Here is a 17,832-nt window from a genome sequence, read left to right on the forward strand (position 1 = left end):
AAAGCATTTGTGAATATGATTATCATTTTCAGAATATTCGTTTTCTCCATTTCCAGACACTGCCTTAAAGGCAACAATACCAGCAGCCACAGGACTCCAGGTGTGCAGTGGGCCCATTATCTGGACATCAGTGACTAAGGCATAAATTAAGGAATGTTTTGGCTGCCCTACACCTTGCGAAATGGGCACAGAGTTGAAGTCCTTGGAATACCAGTGTGGTGAAGAAAGGGAGAAGCTGAGGATAGTCTAGTGAGCATGCTCTGTGACCCTTAAGGTCTTAATGTAACTTCTTCCTTTCTAGACTGCGTGTCAAAGCTAGAAAAAGAGTTGTCAGAGGCTAAAATGTCCTTGGGTCCTTTTTGGCTGGCTGTTTCAATCAGGCAGTTGGCCAAAGAAAGGAGGAAAGAACCCAAGTGGCCTAAATATCACTCACCAAAAATACAACTGAAATTAGGGCAGAGGCAAAGGAGAGGTCCCTAAGGACCATCCAGTGATGGGAATTCACTGGGCACAAAGGCTCCTGGGAGAACTCTTCAACCCAGCTCACCAGAGACATGGGGACAACCTACTCTCGTCATACAATTTACATTCTCCCTTCTGGTCGCAGAGCTAAGTGTGAGGTCAATCCATGCCTTCAGAGATACTCAGAAATGGATTCACAGAAAGTGGTAGCAATTGAAGAAAGAGCTCCTGGAGTCAAAGCATCAGCCCCAAGGATGGGATGGTTATTTCTAGGTAAGCCAAATAATTTCTGCTTTGTGAAAAATCTCTCAATAGTGTATACTGGGCAATATTCATTCCCGTGCTCCAAACTCAGCGTGTTAACAATGCCAATAGTTCCTATCTGATTTCCTGTCTGGGGCACTATGAATGGCATCCCCTTGCACTATCCGAATTGAGGGTACCCCCATACTGGTACATCCTGAATCACACCCTGGTCCTGGGAGGAAAGTAGGTGCTAGTTAATATTTTCTTCATCAGGGCTGAAAGGACCTAGCAACTACTTTCAGTTCAACCACTTCATTTTATAAAAGAGGAAACTCAGGCCAGGTGGGCTGTGATTTATATAAAATTGCTCAGGTGCCAGAAATAGAATGGGAATCCAGGTATTCTGAATCCCAGCCCAGTGCCCTGTGACTATGCCTTCTTCATATGGGAATAAAGAACAATCTTATTTTTTTCCTCTGGAAGTTTATTTTTTTTTTTTTATATTAACACTGTCTGTTTCTTTCTTGCAAGGAAAGAAATTAATGGTGATTTAGTTTCTTTATTTCAAATGTAAAGAAGTTTGTGATTTGAAAAATAAAGGCTTTTGGAAATACAAAAGACATAGATAACAAATGATAGAACCTTGGAATTATCTGGACATAAAATCTAGATAGATGATCTTTCCTATTTTGGGGGAAAGGCTATGAAGGTGACTTGGATGGAAGATGAACTAAGACCAGGCATTTACTTAATTCCAAGGGGGGTCTGTATTGTGCCCCAAATTAGATAAGAATGAGGTTCTTCTGGGTAAACTAGAATCAAGATGGAGAAGGAACCTAGAGGAACAAGATTACACACTCTTCATATTTTTGAAAATCCACAAATTATTACATGATAGACTGGATTTTTCTCTCAAGGTATTTAGGCAAATATTAATTTGATCCTGAGCCTTTTTCCTAGTAGCCCACATATAACTTTATCAGGATGTGTCCATTTGGTCACAACAGAATGAGTGGCCGTCTGCCAGCCGTCCATGGAAACCACCTTCCCCTGGCTGTGCCTGCTGGAGCAGGACTGGGGACCACCTCCCCTCAAAACCTTTGGCCCTGTACTTCTACACAGTGGTGCCCCGGCCCCTTGGTGCCCCGTGTGTCATCAGTGTAAGGGCCGGGTGGCCCTCTTCTGGCCTAGCCCCAGTCCCAGAAGACCCAAAGGTCAACACGTAGCTCCTGGTTGCTTGTGCCCTTTTCTACAACAGCCCGCAGCTTGGCAGGGTGGAGTAGAGGACTTCTGAGCCTCACTGAAGGGCCCAAACCTAAAAAGGAGGAACATTATTATCATGGAAACACTATTCACCAACACTGTAGAGCACTAGTTTTGACCAATTTTTTAGTTCCCCAGATCTGGTCATTTAAAAGGGGTAAATATCCGGAGCACCTGGTGAATTGATTGAGGGTGGCTCAATGGGTTGAGTACCTGACTCTTGGTTTCGGCTCAGGTCATGGTCTTATGGGTCAAGGGATCAATCTTCACCTAGGGATCCAGGCATTCCGTGGGCACTCTGCTTGGGGATTCTCTCCCTCTACCCCCCCTCCAACTCTCTTGCACACATGTGCATCCTCTCTCTCTCTCTCTCTCTCTCTCTCAAATAAATGGATAAATCTTTAAAAAATAAATAAAAAGAGTAAGCATCCTATACAAGGTGCAAGGAAATGATTCTGGAATCAAAATCACATGACCTAGATTTTTTAGCAGTATCATACCTAGCTCTATTGCATCTGTGTGTGAGGTAGGTGTGCCGTACAATGTATTTCCCATTACTGCTACTTTCATATTCTTTCTATTCCAGATTCAGGGAGAAAAACATGTGGGCTATGATGCTGCACTGCCCTCTCCCCACCCACATAGCACACACCCCCTATATACTCCCTAAGACAGATGGATTGCCCTTTTGAATCTGTCCCCATGAGGCCAGGACTCTGTAGGTCAGTCCCAAGCCAATCTCTTTATGTCTTCCATATTTCTAGGTAGCGTTTCCTTTATTCACTCTTTGTAAACTCTATAACTCTGGGATTTCTATCTGAATATAATGATGAAAGATAGCAAATTGAGATCTGAGAGAATTTATGCCTAGCACAGCTATCCTGACACACAGACTAGAAGTTCCTGCCAAGATGCCTGAGATCTTGGTCCAGGTATGCAAGGTATTGAAATGCAAGGTATTGAATTCCATGGTCCTCATTATTCTCATTGTAAAATGGGAGAAAAACCTTTTGGATCGAAGAACTGCTTCTCTAATGGAGGTTAAGCGAGGGTGGGGGAAGTAAGCATCCTCAAAAAAGAGAAAATGAGAAAACGCTACTCATCTCCATTGTCTCTGGGATTCACACACTAGAAGTTAAACTAAAATGCAAGCAAAATCAATTACTTAAACTGAGTACTAAGTACGGATCACACAGCAAGGGGACATAATATTTATTTATATTTATAGGAAGAAATGATTTACATTTTCCACCTACAACACTGTTCTTTGAGAGACAGTATTAACTGTATCTGCTCATACAGACCGCATTCTTGACGGGTCAAGGACATGCTGTGTCTATGGAGTGAGCTCGTTGACTATTTTGCTGTAGTAAGCTGGTTGATTCATATCAAACAACGTATCTCAGCCAACTCATGAAGTCGATTAATTTTTTAATTGAACAGGCCAACAGTTTCCAGATTGTATAGATAGATACAGGCCTACCAATGGGTTATTACGACACATCAATCATACAACAGTACTGTTTCCACACAGCTGGTCAGACAATTAGCGCTGTATTGTGTTTAGTATTAAGAAAGCAGTATTATGGTGTGGGTGGAGTCCTGATAATGGGAATAATAAAAATGCAGCAACAAGAGTATAAGTTTTCTCAATTAGTCTGTCACGTGTCCTTCTCTTAATGATGTTGGCCATTACACACAAGTCAGAAAGCAAAGGGTTTCCGGGTCCAACATGCACTGTTTTCCTATTATTTCTTTATGACCAGTTAGGACTTTTCCCTGCCAAAAAATATTTGAAAAATCTTTCTTGACTATAATTAAGAACTTGGAAGATACCAAATAATAATCATAACTCACTCATAGGGCATTCCTAAAATATTCCACCAATGCAGGATCTAGCCAGGTGCTCAAGGTTAGCTGGATTTGTGCAGCATGGTCCTCTCCCAGTTCCCTGAGCCACCCCCCCCCACCCCACCGCCGCCCTGCCAATTCAACTTTGTCTAAACTGCCTGCTCATTTCTCACTAGCAGCCTGAACATGGCAGATCAGTCTGAGGGCCCTGGATGTCCCATTCAATTTCATTTGCTCAAAAGGAGATCGTGCAGAGGCTGTCTGGGGGGTACAACTTCATCCTCTCCCTTATTGTGACCACCTGCCTTCAGAAAGGTGGGGGACACAGAGGTATATCCTAAGATGTGTCATCTTACAAAGATCTAAAGAGGTTTTTTTTCATGTGACAAATATTATATTTTCACATTCCAAGTGGTACTTCATTGATGTAAATTTCCAAAGAATGAAGCGTAATTCCATTTTGCAAAAGTTTGGCCTAAGGGCTCTTGCCTCAGACTCAAGCTTCACTCTTTCAAGGAAAAAATTGGTTTGAAAAGAAGGAAAATGAAGTCTAGGGGAGGTCCAGAGAATGCAAAGCCAACTTTCATTGCTGTGCGTAAGCACTGTGCTGGCGCTGGAAGGGATTCAAGGGTAAAAAGGAAACACTTCTCAAGGGGCTTATATCCAAGTGCAATGAAAATAATGGGGTTGAGAGCCATGGGGGCTGTGGTTTTCCCAATACCCAAAGTTTCTCTTGGAAACCATGGCTGGGAGTTGGGAGGACCCTGAGCATGCTTCCATCTAGTGTCGATCCGGAATCTACACGCTTTTTTAAAAACTGCAAATGCCGCTTGTTGGCTTACTTCTACCTCACTTCTAGAATTCACATGGCCCATTACAGGAAGGAGGAAGTACACAGAGGTCACATGAACATTTTACGAGCTGTATTCACTAAGTCACTACTTCCTCAGGGCTTCTGCAGTTAAGGGATCATATATATAAAGGAATGGCAGAGAGTTTGACAAGAAGGAACATACGGTGACTCCCGGGTCCTAGAGACCACATTGAGCAGGTGCCTTTTAATTCAGAAATGAACTTGGTAACATCACTGATATACTTTAAAGTAAGCCATCTGCCTACATTCACATACATTGAATTCCTACATTGATCACACATGATTTATAAAAAGTACAGAAGGAAAACACCACTCCCCATAGTAGAAAAGCAATCCATTTCTTTTGAAACCTTTTTCTCGGAGTAACTGATACACAAGTAGAAGATCCTAACACGAAGAACCAACAGGACTGCCTAAATGAGGATGTTCAAACCTCCACCTCTTGCCATGGGTGGCAGCCCTGCTAGAATCCTCTGGCTCAGAAAGCTATCCATCTCCATTCACACATGAGCTAATCAGTTCAAGGAGGGAAGCACCAATGAGCTCTCAGATCAATATGGTGAAGTATGGAGATTGATCTCCTCCCAGAGTGAGTGCATTAACGAGCTCCTCTGTATGACCTTTGCCCAGTGGTACAAATTAGACTCTACCACAAACCACATTCTTGAATGGGGGCTTTCAGTCTTGGCTTGCTTTTAATAAAGCACACTGTAGGCAGACCTCAAAGAAGACTATCAAAAATTATAGTACATTTGTGTACAGAGTAGGTCTTGTAGAATTAGTATATTATGTTCCAAATTATGGAGTGAGACAGCATAAATACATCCTTTTAAAACAAAGCATATACTTTTTAAAAAGCATGTTTCCCTTTATTTTTTTTTTTAACTAACAGTGCTGGAAATCTTTCCAAGCAGGACTCCTACTAATGGCTTTACTTCATCCTCTCTTAAGAATTTAGGGAGATACAACTGTGCTCAAGATCTTTGCTTCTCAAACTTGAAGACACCTACAATTCACCTGGGAATCTTGTTAAAATGAAGGTTCTGATTCAGCAGGTCTGGGCCTGGGATTCTACACGTCTAACAAGCTGGACAGTGAGACCAATGCTGATTGAATATACCACCCTTTGAATAAAAAGCTCTAGAAAATTCCAGGAAATTGATATCCCCGCCGCACCCCCCCCACATGTATATGTGCGAGTACACACATTATCTCACTCACACACCAATATTTTAGGCATAGGAATTTGGTATGAGAATAATCACTCTAATGGCAAAGAGTAAGAGCTTTGGAATCAGACAGACTTGATCCAAACCCAGGCCCCATCAGTGGCCAACAGACTGAATGTAACTTTGGGCAAATGACTTAAATCCTTGAGTCATTTTATTCCAGCTTCAATCAAATTCTAATTAATATTGGGGCACCTGGGTGACTCAGTCCAGTAAGCTGCGACTCTTGATTTTAGCTCAAGGTTTGATCTCAGGACCACGGGATGGAGCCTCATGTCGGGATTGGCCCTGGGCTCTGCGCTCAGCAGGGAGTCTGCTTGAGATTCTCTCTCCCTCTGCCCCCCCATCTCTCTCTCTCTCTCTAAAATAAATCTTTTTTTTAATTCTAATTAATATTGACACCTCTTCTTCTCGCACCTTGTTGTAAGGGTTAACTGAGCTAATGCACACACAGAACTTAAAACAAGGCTTGAGTTCAATAAATAATTGCTATTATTAAAGTACATCATTGTTCTTCCACAAAAAGTCAGATTAAGTGTTAAACAAAACAAATAAGAGTTCAACGCCAAGGGGCGCCTGAGTGGCTCAGTCGGTTGAGTGTCTACCTTTGGCTCAGGTCATGTCCCCAGAGCCCCGGGATTGAGTCCGTGTCAGGCTCCCTGCTTGGCGGGGAGTCGCTTCTCCCTCTCCCTCCGTCCCTCCCCCCCGCTTGTGTGTGCACTCTCTCACTCAAAAATAAAAATCTTTGAAAAAAAAAAGTTCAATGCCAAATGAAAATCAAAGCAACAGCTCTAAGTTTTTGTTTGGACATGGTCTCCCTGCCAATTTTCTTACCTGTCTTGGGGACTGACTAGACAGAAACCGTAGCTGCTTGAGGCCCATGGGATCTTGACCTCAGAAAGATGAGCACAATGATACAGCTGCCCTTTCCTGGTCAGGGCCCAGCACGGCACCAGTGTGAGTGTGAATGTATGTCGGTGAGGGGGATAATGGTTGCACAGGGGGAAATGTGTGCCTGTTTGTCAGTGACCTACATACACATCCATCTGTGCTGCCCCCAGCCTTGCTGATTCCCCAGCCCTGCCCAGGGGAGCAACTTCACAACCACTGGTAGTCAGAGAAGGGTTTCTGTCCCGTGCATCTGTCTCGACACTCCACTTACTTGCTGGTTTGAAAATTCCAGTTTGGGAACTGCATTCGGGTTGGCATCCAAGCTTTAATCCCTATGAAAGAGTAAATACCCACGAAGGTAGCAATATTTAAATCAGTGGTTTTACATATGTGGCCAGAGGATCCAAGAGGCTAAAACTATTTTCCCAATTATACTAAGCTGCTATTTGCCCTTTTGACCCTCTACCTCTCAAAACTGTACAGAAACAACAGGATGTAATGACATCATCACTGTGGTGGCAAATGAACCATATGCTTCTGAACTCTTGTGTTCTACCCATTTCTCCCTTTTTAACTCCTTTATTGCATTAATATTGATAGTTAAAATGCACATAAACTAAAGGTCTTCAGAATCCTCAATCATTTTCAAGATTGCAAAGAGTCCTGAGATCAAAGTTTGAGAACCACTGCTTTAAAATGGGGTAAAAAGATCAGCATATGTCCCAGATTTTGTCACACAGTCCTAATTTCAAGTCCTTCCACGACTACATTCAGACTTGCAAAATCAATGACTCTGAGTTTGGTGGGGTGGAATGGATCTCTCACTAAATATATATATATATAATAAATAAATATATGTACATATGATAAAATAGAATAATGAACAAAATTCTATAGTAATATAGGAAAGAGGATTAATTCCTGTTCAAGCAACCGAGGAAGGTTCTTGGAATTGGTATTTGAGCTCAGCCATGTATGATAAATGTTGTGAGGGGCATCTAAGCAAAGAGAACAGGGTGAGCCAAAGCAGAGGTGTAAAGACTGACAAAGAAGTGAGGGCAAAGATGAGCAGTTTAGTGCGTTAGTAGTCAAGGAGTGGGAGACGAAAAGCTGAGAGTGCCTTGATCAAATCAGACAGCCGAGGATAACAGCTGGAAGGAGTATGTTCTAGGAGAATACAGGAAAGGAGGCCTCTTGGAGGTGATGTAGGTAATGTTGGTGATAAGCATTCATGTGTTCAGCAAGCAATTCAGAATGTTACTGTGGAGTCCAGGGAGAAGGTAGGGCATAACAGTGTGTGTGGATGAAATCACAAAGAAGACTGTATAGCATGAGAAGAGAAGGAAACCAATAGCAAGCAGCCAAATTCAAGAAAAATACCATTTAAAAGTTGGGTAGAGGGTCCCTGAGTGGCCCAGTCAGGACTCTTGATTTTGGCTCAGGTCATGATCTCACGGTTGTGAAACCGAGCCCAATGTTGGGCTCTGCACTGGGCACGGAGCCTGCTTGGGATTCTCCCTCTCCCTCTCTCTCTAAAAAAAAAAAAAAATACAAAAAAAAAAATACAAAAAAAAAGTTGGGTAGAGGGAGAGGAGCCAACGAGGGAGCCTTGCATGGAAAAATAAAAAACACAGTGGTGACAAAAAGTCTGTTTCAGAAGTAATGTCAGGGATGCAGAATGGAGAGAGAAAGTGTGGATGAGGTCGCTGATAATGTTTGAGATTTGAGAGAGCCATTTCCCATGGAAAATGGGAGTGCAGCCTCCCTGCTGGCCCAGCTTGAGAGCCGCCCACACTCCCCACACCCCCTTCCCCTCCTCTCTCCAACACAGAAGGTTGACTGTGGAGACACCAGGAAAAAGAGGTAGAGCAGAGTCCATGGGCACCATGTTGGAAAAAGCAGGATGGTGAAGATGGGGAGACAAGTTACAGAGGTGGTTTATTTTGCACATCGCTGTGACTGATGGGATCCAGGGGAAAGGGAAGATTAAAATGCTAGCATAGCATGAAAACACTGACAGAATTGAGAGAAAGTGAGAGGAACAGTTTAAGTGGGAAAATTAGAAGAGAAGGAAACCCTCAGACTCCATAAGGGGCACTGTTTTTTATAAGTAGGCTCCATGACCAACATGGGGCTTGAACTCAATGACCCTGAGATCAACAGTTGCATGCTCTACCCACTGAGTCAGGCAGGTGCGTCAGAAGGGGCACTGAACTCAGCACAATTTTTTTTTTTTTTTTTTTTTAAGATTTCATTTATTTATTTGACAGAGAGACACAGCGAGAGAGGGAACACAAGCAGGGGGAGTGGGAGAGGGAGAAGCAGGCTTCCTGCTGAGCAGGGAGCTTGATGCGGGGCTCGATCCCAGGACTCTGGGATCACAACCTGAGCAGAAGGCAGACGCTTAATGACTGAGCCACCCAGGCGCTCCTGAACTCAGCACAAATCTGAAACTTTCTTGAGAATAGGTCCTGAGTGGGCTGTGTGCCTGTGTTGCTGCAGGAGGCAGTGTGTGTTGATGGAGGAGGGATGTGTGTGGGTGTGTGTGTTCGTGCAGGAGGGAGCATGTCGATGGAGGCGGAATGACTGTGTATGTCTTGGTGCAGGAGGGAGTGTGTGTTGATGGATGTGTGTGTGTGTTGGTAGAGGAAGGGTATGCATGGGGCGAAAACAGGGCAGACATAAGTCAGAGAATTCACCTGACTTAAAGCCCCTTCAGTTCCTTCGGAACTAAAGGTTGCCTAAAATTGGTTTCTTTGTCCCCAATTTTAGCCCAGGTCAGGGTTATAGAGAGTAAGGGGGACTCACATTGTTGAGATTTTATTCTCCTTTGGGGACCTCTATTATTGCACTCCCCATATTGTAGTGTTAATTATCTGAGTTTTAATTTCTAAAAAAGTTTCCAGAACTCATTCTCTCTCCACCCTCATATCTTCCCATTAATAACAGACATAATTATTTGGCATAAATAAGACTCGATCGACATACTCACAGAAGGAAGACAGAAAGTCACTGAACAACAGTGAATGAATCGTACTGGACTCAAGAGTTCTTTTCTCTCCACCCTGACTCCAACCAGCATTTCAGTACCCTTATTACAGAGTCAGATTAGACAAGCTGATGATCTCACAAACTATCCTCTCCTTCCTCCATCTTTCAGTGGTAACAAGGGACTACGGAGGCCTTACATCAGACCCAAGAGAAGTGGGAGACTTATAGAGACTTAAGGGAACTTTCTCATAGGGGCGCCTGGGCTGGCTCATTTGGTGGAAAACAGGACTGTAGATCTCAGTTGTGAGTTCGAGCGCCATGTTGGGTGTGGAGATGACTTAAAAATAAAATCTTAAAAAAAAAAAAAAAAGACGGGCACCTGAGTGGCTTAGTTGGTTAAGCGTCTGCCTTCGGCTCAGGTCATGATCTGAGTCCTGGGATCGAGCCCCGCATCAGGCTCCTTGCTCAGCGGGGAGTCTGCTTCTCCCTCTGCCTGGGCTGTTCCCCCTGCTTGTGCACTTGTCCTATCTCTCTCTGTCTCTCCCCCTCTCTGATAAATAAGTAAAATCATTAAAAAAAAAAAAAAGAGGGGCAGGAGCAGTATGTGTTATGCCTAAAATGTTTGTTATCATTGCATTATCAAATCAGTGAATGAGAAGTTACCAGAAGAGGATTAATGCATTTTTTAATGAAACTGCACAATATAACTCATTATTCTCTAAGATTAATGGCAGATCTATGAAATTTATATAAAGAGGAGCTTTGTGAGTTTAACTGAAAATCTACAAATGGGTAAATATTCCTAGAGATTCTGTCGAGCATTTTTTTTCTGGTCAGAGAGAGAGAGCGAGCGAGAGAGCAGGAGCGCAGGAGCAAGCGGAGTGGCAGAGGGAGAAGCAGGCTCCCTGCTGAGTAAGGAGCCCAATGCGGGACTCGATCCCAGGAACCCTGAGATCATGACCTGACCCAAAGGCAGACGCTTAACCGACTAAGCCACCCAGGCGTCCCATCTATCAAGCTTTAAAATCACTGTTTATTCATATGATTTCCACCTCTTCTCCGTGATTAGTTTACCTAAAGTTACTAACTATAAGTTTATGACAAAATTATTATTCTTAATCACTTTTGTTCTTTTTTCTTTGACTCTGAGCTTCAGAAAGGAACACTAACTGTTAAAGTAATCCTTGAATATATCCAGGGGATGTACTTGAAGAACTCACGATATGCATGGGGTCGTAAAACTGGTAATGTCTCCTGGAGGCTCCAACAGAGGAGGAGCAGAAACATTCCATTCCCTGCAGGTTTCATCCTTGATTAGGCTAGTTTGCTAAATGACAAATTTTTTTTTAATATGGTACTGTAATTATTCTAAAAACATTCACAATCACTAAAGTCTATCTAAGCAAGTATGTTCCTTCAGAGAAGGGATTTTTGTCTATCCTTTTTGTGTGCAATCGCCAAGTCCTAAAATGTTAACTGGCACAAAACTGACACTTGGTAAGTATTTACTGAATAAAAGAAGTCATAAAAATACCTGACCAGGGGCGCCTGGGTGGCTCAGTCAGTTAAGCCTCCTACTGTTGATTTCATGATCAAGTCATGATCTCGGGGTTGTGAGATCAAGTCCCATGGTTGGGCTCTGTGCTCGTAAAGGAGTCTGCTTGAGATTCTCTCTCTCCCTCTGCCTCTCCAGCTCATGTTCTTGCTCTCAAATAAATAAATACATCTATATATATATATTTTTTAAGATGTATTATCCAAGGTAATTAAACTACACATTTATCACTTCAATTGTATAAATATAAGGAAATCTAGAGGTCATGCTGCGTCAGTAGGTACTCGTGAGCACACACATGACCCAGTCTTTCGTTATCCAGGGATAATTCAGAGACTGTACAGGAATCCACAGAATGCATAAAAATCCTTATCATCTCGTCATTTGAATCCATTTAAAAACCATGTATACTCACATATTTAAATTTTAAATTACTTAAAAGTGATAAAACTTAAAAGAAATGTCAAATGAGAATCACCCTGAGAATTACTTGGCTAACAGATTTAGAATATTTGTTACTTAAGCAGAGACAGCTGGTGGGGCACCTGGGTGGCTCAGTCAGTTAATAGTCCAACTCTTGATTTTGGCTCAGGTCATGATCTCAGGGTTGTGAGATCGAGCCCCAGTCGGGTTCTGGGGCTCTGTGCTGGGTGTGGAGCCTCCTTGGGATTCTCTCTCTCTCTTCTCCCTCTGCCCCTCCTCTCTCTCTCTCTCCCCTCTCCCTCTCTTAAAAAAAAAAAAAAGGGAAGACAGCTGGAATTAATGCTTTAGGATGAAATGATTTGAATTTCAGAAATATAGTTAAGTTGAACTACTGTATACATTTCCTTTAAAATTCCTTCTGACTCTGGCCTACCAGATTTGTAGGTAAACCAGTAAAAATTAACTTGTTCATGTAATGACAAAATATAATGAAAATAAGGTCACAATACTATTATATGTTGTTGATATTCTGATATCTGTAACCTATTGTCTCATTTAAAGTTACCATTAAAATAAAGTTACCATTAAAAATGTGGGTTCTGAAAAACATCTTAACCGGTAGGAAAAGTGTGACTTTTTACCTTTAAATGAAAATAAGTTATTTTTAAAATTAGGATTTCAACTTCAAAACTTTACAGACTGAAAAACGCAGAGACATAGTCTGAGTTGAGTTTCTTAGGCCTTATGCTAGAAGGGCCATCCTAATTCCAGACAAAAATATAAATGCTTTTGAGGCAGCTTGAATATATTTTTTAGATTAAGAACTGATTAATAAATGTAAGAGTTTTGTAGATTCACAGCAGGTGTTTTGAGGGCTTATGTTGAAAAGCTGACAACTAATTATAAAAGCCTTACTGGACTAATCAATTACTCAGATCAACATTAGGTGCCTATTATGTAGATAAACATGGGAATTATATCTCCCTTAAGTAAACGTTAAAATCATGAGTCTAAAACATTCTAATGTGAAATGTGAATGTATAGCAGTCTTTATTATTAAAACTCCTTCCAAATAATGAATTGACTTTTCTGTGTACGTTAGACACATAAGAGACATTTTTTTGTTTCAGCTTGATTCCTATTTTTGTAATTTGTTTTATATTTTTACAGTGACAAATGTGAACCAAATCATTAACTAATACAAGGTACCCTGGTATAAAACATTGTAGGTTATATTCTCACAACAAAACAACCATTGTTTGTTAAGAAACTTTTAGAATTATATACATAAATATAATTTCTAGAAGTATAAACATGATTTTTTTAAAAGTATATCTATTGTACCCAAATCTTTTTTCAACATCTTTCCCCTAATCCAGAGATTTTCTTAGACTAAAAACGAAAATGTCCTCTTACAAACAAGCTTTTGAGGAGCAGTTGCCTGTCAAATATCTGCTCTTCCTTCCCTCCAATGAGAACTCTCCTTCTCAGGCATTTAGGAAAAAAGCAAGCTCTTAAATAGATTCAAACCATAGGAAAACCAGAAATAGATGCAACCAGACACCTGCTGACGAACAGTGACAAATCCCACTGACACTGCAGTGACCCCCAGTTAGTCAAGATTTAATTAAGGGCATAATTAAGTCAGTGGAACAGAACACTAATGAGTGTTTTTTTTTTTTTTAATACGGGTAATTACACGTAAAAATACAAAGTGTGATGGAGACCTAAATATATCATTAAAATGAACGGTAGAGAATAGCAAATAGAGAAGTATGCCTTTCTATTGCTGTTTTTAAAAAAAAAGTTGAATAAGTCTCAGGTTGAATAATACTCAGGCAAGTTTATGTTGGCTTCATGCTGGGAACATTTGTTATTCTAATTTTGCAACAATAAGCGACTATGTGTATTGAGATCCTGTTTTCAATGCAGATTCCATTGGCTTTGAAGTTTTTCTGCGTTTAGCATTTTGTCCAACTGCAAATGAGCAATTAAGAGACTGTTTGCAAGTATTTGGCTTCCTATGGATCAGCTTACGGAGGTGTCCATCTGAGCTGGGGACGCTGGGGACTCTGACAGATGTAGAAGACTGCCCTTATTTACTAATTCAGAATGAGCTTCCATTATGTCAGATCCTTTGATTTGATCTTTGCTTTAGGCACTGACATAACCCACAGGATTGTGGTCTACTGACTGGGAAATACCACAGAAGAAGGGTAAATATGACTGAAATAAAGTTGGTAACTCTTCAAACATGAAAAACGAGGTATTTAGGTCACAAGCAAAAAGGACTAAAACAACCAAATTACATTCTGTGATTGAAAAGCATGCCTGTGTGGTTTGGGACGTGCCCTTCTGCCAGGATTATTTTATCTATGGTACCCCCAACTGGGGGCTTGAAGTCCTTGGCAGCCTTTTATCCCTTTACCCAAGCAACAAGTGGAACAGCAGATTCTCTTGACTGCTAATACTCATCATTCAACTCTCTATATAATTAGTGATTCTGAAGCCTTCCTTTAAAAAAAAAAAAAAAAGATTACGTTTCCTTCCTGCGGGTACTAAACACATCTCTCTCCAGTCTCCCCACTTCTGGTATAACTTGTGCTTTACAGTATTCCAGAGAAAAAGAAAAGTACATCTTTATAACCCCACTTTAACAGAACCCGTGGTCAGATACTACATCTTTTTACACCTTTCTACTAAGTGCTAGGCTTTTGTCTGAAAAGGATGGTGATAAAGGTGCCTTTTAAAATATAGGTGAAAGTGTCTGTAATTGGTTGCATCAGTGTCCCACATTCAAAAATCAAATTTCTATTGGTATTCATATATTATCAGACTGGTTGCCCAGTATTAACTTCTTATAAACACCAATGCATCTATAATGATAATGGAAAGTTTCTCCAAGGGGAGAATTTGCTTTTGACAAAGCTATTCATGTTAAAATTGTCCACAAATAGCATTTTGACACTTAATATGGTAGTGTGAGTATTCATCAAACACAAGGACAGTGGAACACAAAAGAACTGGAAAGAAAACCCACCTTTTGTTTACATAGTGAATGACAGAGCTCATTTTTACTTAATGCTTATCAAAAAATATGCATTCTCTTTCTGACAGGGTTAGTACAACAATTACCAGAAATTATAAAGTCAAAGATTTCACAAAAACACACCCCAATAATTGATTTTAGAATACTTACAAATTAAGCCATATTAGAATTCCTAATATTTTAATGAATGCTAAATCTATGAACATTTGGAGGCAGGGGCTAAGTGACTTTTGCAGTCTTAGACTCTGTAGGACAACTTTTTAAAGACCACATAAGGTTCATTTAAGAGACTGGCTCCATTAAACTAGTGACCAGTTCAATTCATTTGTAACATCTGAGCCATTAGATTTTTGGTAGTGTTGCCTAGTGGTTCTTGTAGGGCAAATCAATCATCAGTCTCTGTGAAGCATTTTTTTCCAGCTCTCAGTTCACCCCCTTACCCCAAATCACCTCAAACTTTCAAAACACAGTAATAAAATAGAGTAAGCCATTTATTAAAAGCTTAAGGAGAGTGCAAAACAGTTACAAAGTCAAGAGCTGTTTGGTGGTATCTATCTTTTATGGAAGCCACTTTTGAAACCCAAATGACTAAATATTACACTGAGCTCATCTTACCAGACTGACACACGTCTGATTCCCAACACCCCTTTCAACCACCCCCCTTTTTTGGGCAAGGCCACTGTTATCAAGTTATGTATGAATGAACAGAAGTGTCTTTCATCCCCCACTTGCCTCAGGTTCAAAAGGAACTACTAAAATAGCAGCAACAAAAATCCAACAGCCTGCCAACGGGCTTGCACACGTCCCATTCTTAAAGGCATGTGAAAGGTTGGAGAGCTCAGCAAAATTTTTATGTACGGGAGCAGGCCCAAGGAAAACTCACACGCCATAACCAATTGTGGACAGAGGATCATCTATCAGCAGACAAATGCAGGAACTCCAGAATGTCTCTCCTCAAATGAAATAATATATCTTTGAAAGCCAATGCCCGTTTTAGGCCCGAGGCCCATATATCAAGCCTGAGAGGCTTGTGGAATCGCTCCAGGGCCATTAACCTTCCACCTGTTTCCCCTTGTCCTTCAGGATGAGACCCTGCCCTTGATTTTACTCCCTTCCCCTGTTCATCTTCCGACAGAGTGTAAATGTAAAGCAGCGGGCCTGTGAAATAATTCAAAGGCAATGGACCAGGGGCATGGTTACAAATCTCTGCCACTGGCACGGTGACTTATGCAGGCAGTTTGTCACACATGAGCCAGGTGACCTCTGTGACATAACAGAGAAAAATATGGCCAGAGATCAAAGATGGGATTCAGAGCGCTCTAAGTAACTCTGCTCCACAGAGTGAGTGGGTTATCTGGTATCCAAGGATTTCCCCTTATGCCAATAACATTTGTTCTAGTGAAATAGAAAAGGTAGGCCAGGGACTCCCTAATTGAAATCATTTCTGTCAAGTAGAACTGGGGACTTTCCTGTAACATCAGGATTAGAATTTCTGTTTTCTTGCTCATGCCTTATAGGTGCTGTGAATGCCAGAGAGAGGCGACATAAATCTATCAAATTTGACTTTACTACAGAGAAATTAATAGAATTTGAACAATGTAAAAGAGAGCCCATGAAGAATTTTTAGTTTGAGAATTTAAAAGCTCTAGTTATGAAGGCAAAAAGAAATTTTATTAAAGCATCCACATCTTCTAGGTGAAATAAGTGGTTTAGTAAATTTTTGAGACTTAACACTAGTCATGAAAATGAGTCACACATGTTTAGTTATGCACTATGCATAGAAAAATGATAGTAACTAAAGGATCAAATGAGATCTCGTGTATGAAAGTACTTTTAAAAGCCCAAAGCTTTCTCCAAATGATAATTTAGGAAAGTGTAGAATTGCCCATGAATGGTTTAAAGAAAAAACAGAGATGTATACTGGAAGAAAATTAGCAGTTTACATATTCCTAAATCTGAATTAGAACTAATTTCTGGTTTGTATTTATTACTTAAATGATGACTTTCTCCAGTCACTTTGAGTATTCCAGTATTCCCTAGGCCCATTATTTCTTTGGTAGGAGTATTTAATTTTGAATTTTTCACCAATTAAGAACAACAATCACAACAAGAACCAGTTTGGGTTTGCTGATGGAGAGATGCAAGCATACCTTAGTTCGTTCATTTCCTGTTCTAAAGCAAAGACTCTAGCCGGGATATAGTGGCATCCTTTGTAACCCTACACTTTGGTTGTGCACACACAGTATTTCTTTCAAATACTATACAGGTCTTTAGTTGGCCAACTAACGTGTGTTTTCGTTCCTCAAGAATGCTGATACCAATGTCAAATTTCTAACCTAGAAATGTTAGAAGGTAAAAACCATCAACCTTAAAAAATAATTGGTAAGTTCAGATGCTGAAGTTTGGAACAATTTTAAAATGCCTCTTAAGTCTTCACAGAAACACGAGGATACCAACCTTCTTTAGAGAGCCACAGGGTTCTTACTCTGAGGGGTCTATGAAGCCCTAGGCTTAGATGCAAAATTTTCTGTTTACGCACTTTTCAGGGAAGATTAATAATAGCTTTGATCAGCTACTCAAAGGTGTTTGTGGTCCAAAGAAATCCCTAACAGTGACTCTAGAAAGTAAAATTTGAGGTCTTGAAAGGTTTTATTACCAAATTATAATAAAACGTGAGAGCCTGAATCCTAGAGGTTATCCAGCCTGATCCACCATCTTGCAGGTGAGACAAAGAAAGACAAGCAAGAGAGGGGCACACAACCACAACTTATTCAGGTGATGGTCAGAGGAACTAGAACTCCAAACTCTGGCTTCCTAGTCTAGGACCCTTCCAGGACATGTGATACCAATCTCTCCTTTGGCTGTTGTTTAAAAGTGAGATTTTGTTTCATGTCTCTTAAAATAATTTTTCTGTGATGTAGAAACCTAATTATAAGAGATACCTATTATTTAAAAGAACATAAAACATTTTATAATTATGGCCTTAGGCATCTGTTGT

At 40.8% G+C, this 17,832-nt stretch overlaps 1 protein-coding gene across 2 annotated transcripts in view; it reads right to left on the reverse strand.

Annotated features, from left to right (window-relative positions):
• Positions 1-17,832, reverse strand: part of NR5A2 (nuclear receptor subfamily 5 group A member 2) — a 119,365-nt gene that overhangs the window by 69,677 nt on the left and 31,856 nt on the right. The window lies entirely within an intron of this gene.

Source organism: Eumetopias jubatus, unplaced genomic scaffold, assembly GCF_037043125.1.
Source record: "Eumetopias jubatus isolate StellerSeaLion01/CBP00866 unplaced genomic scaffold, mEumJub1_p1.0 scaffold_12, whole genome shotgun sequence".
NCBI lineage: Eukaryota > Metazoa > Chordata > Mammalia > Carnivora > Otariidae > Eumetopias > Eumetopias jubatus.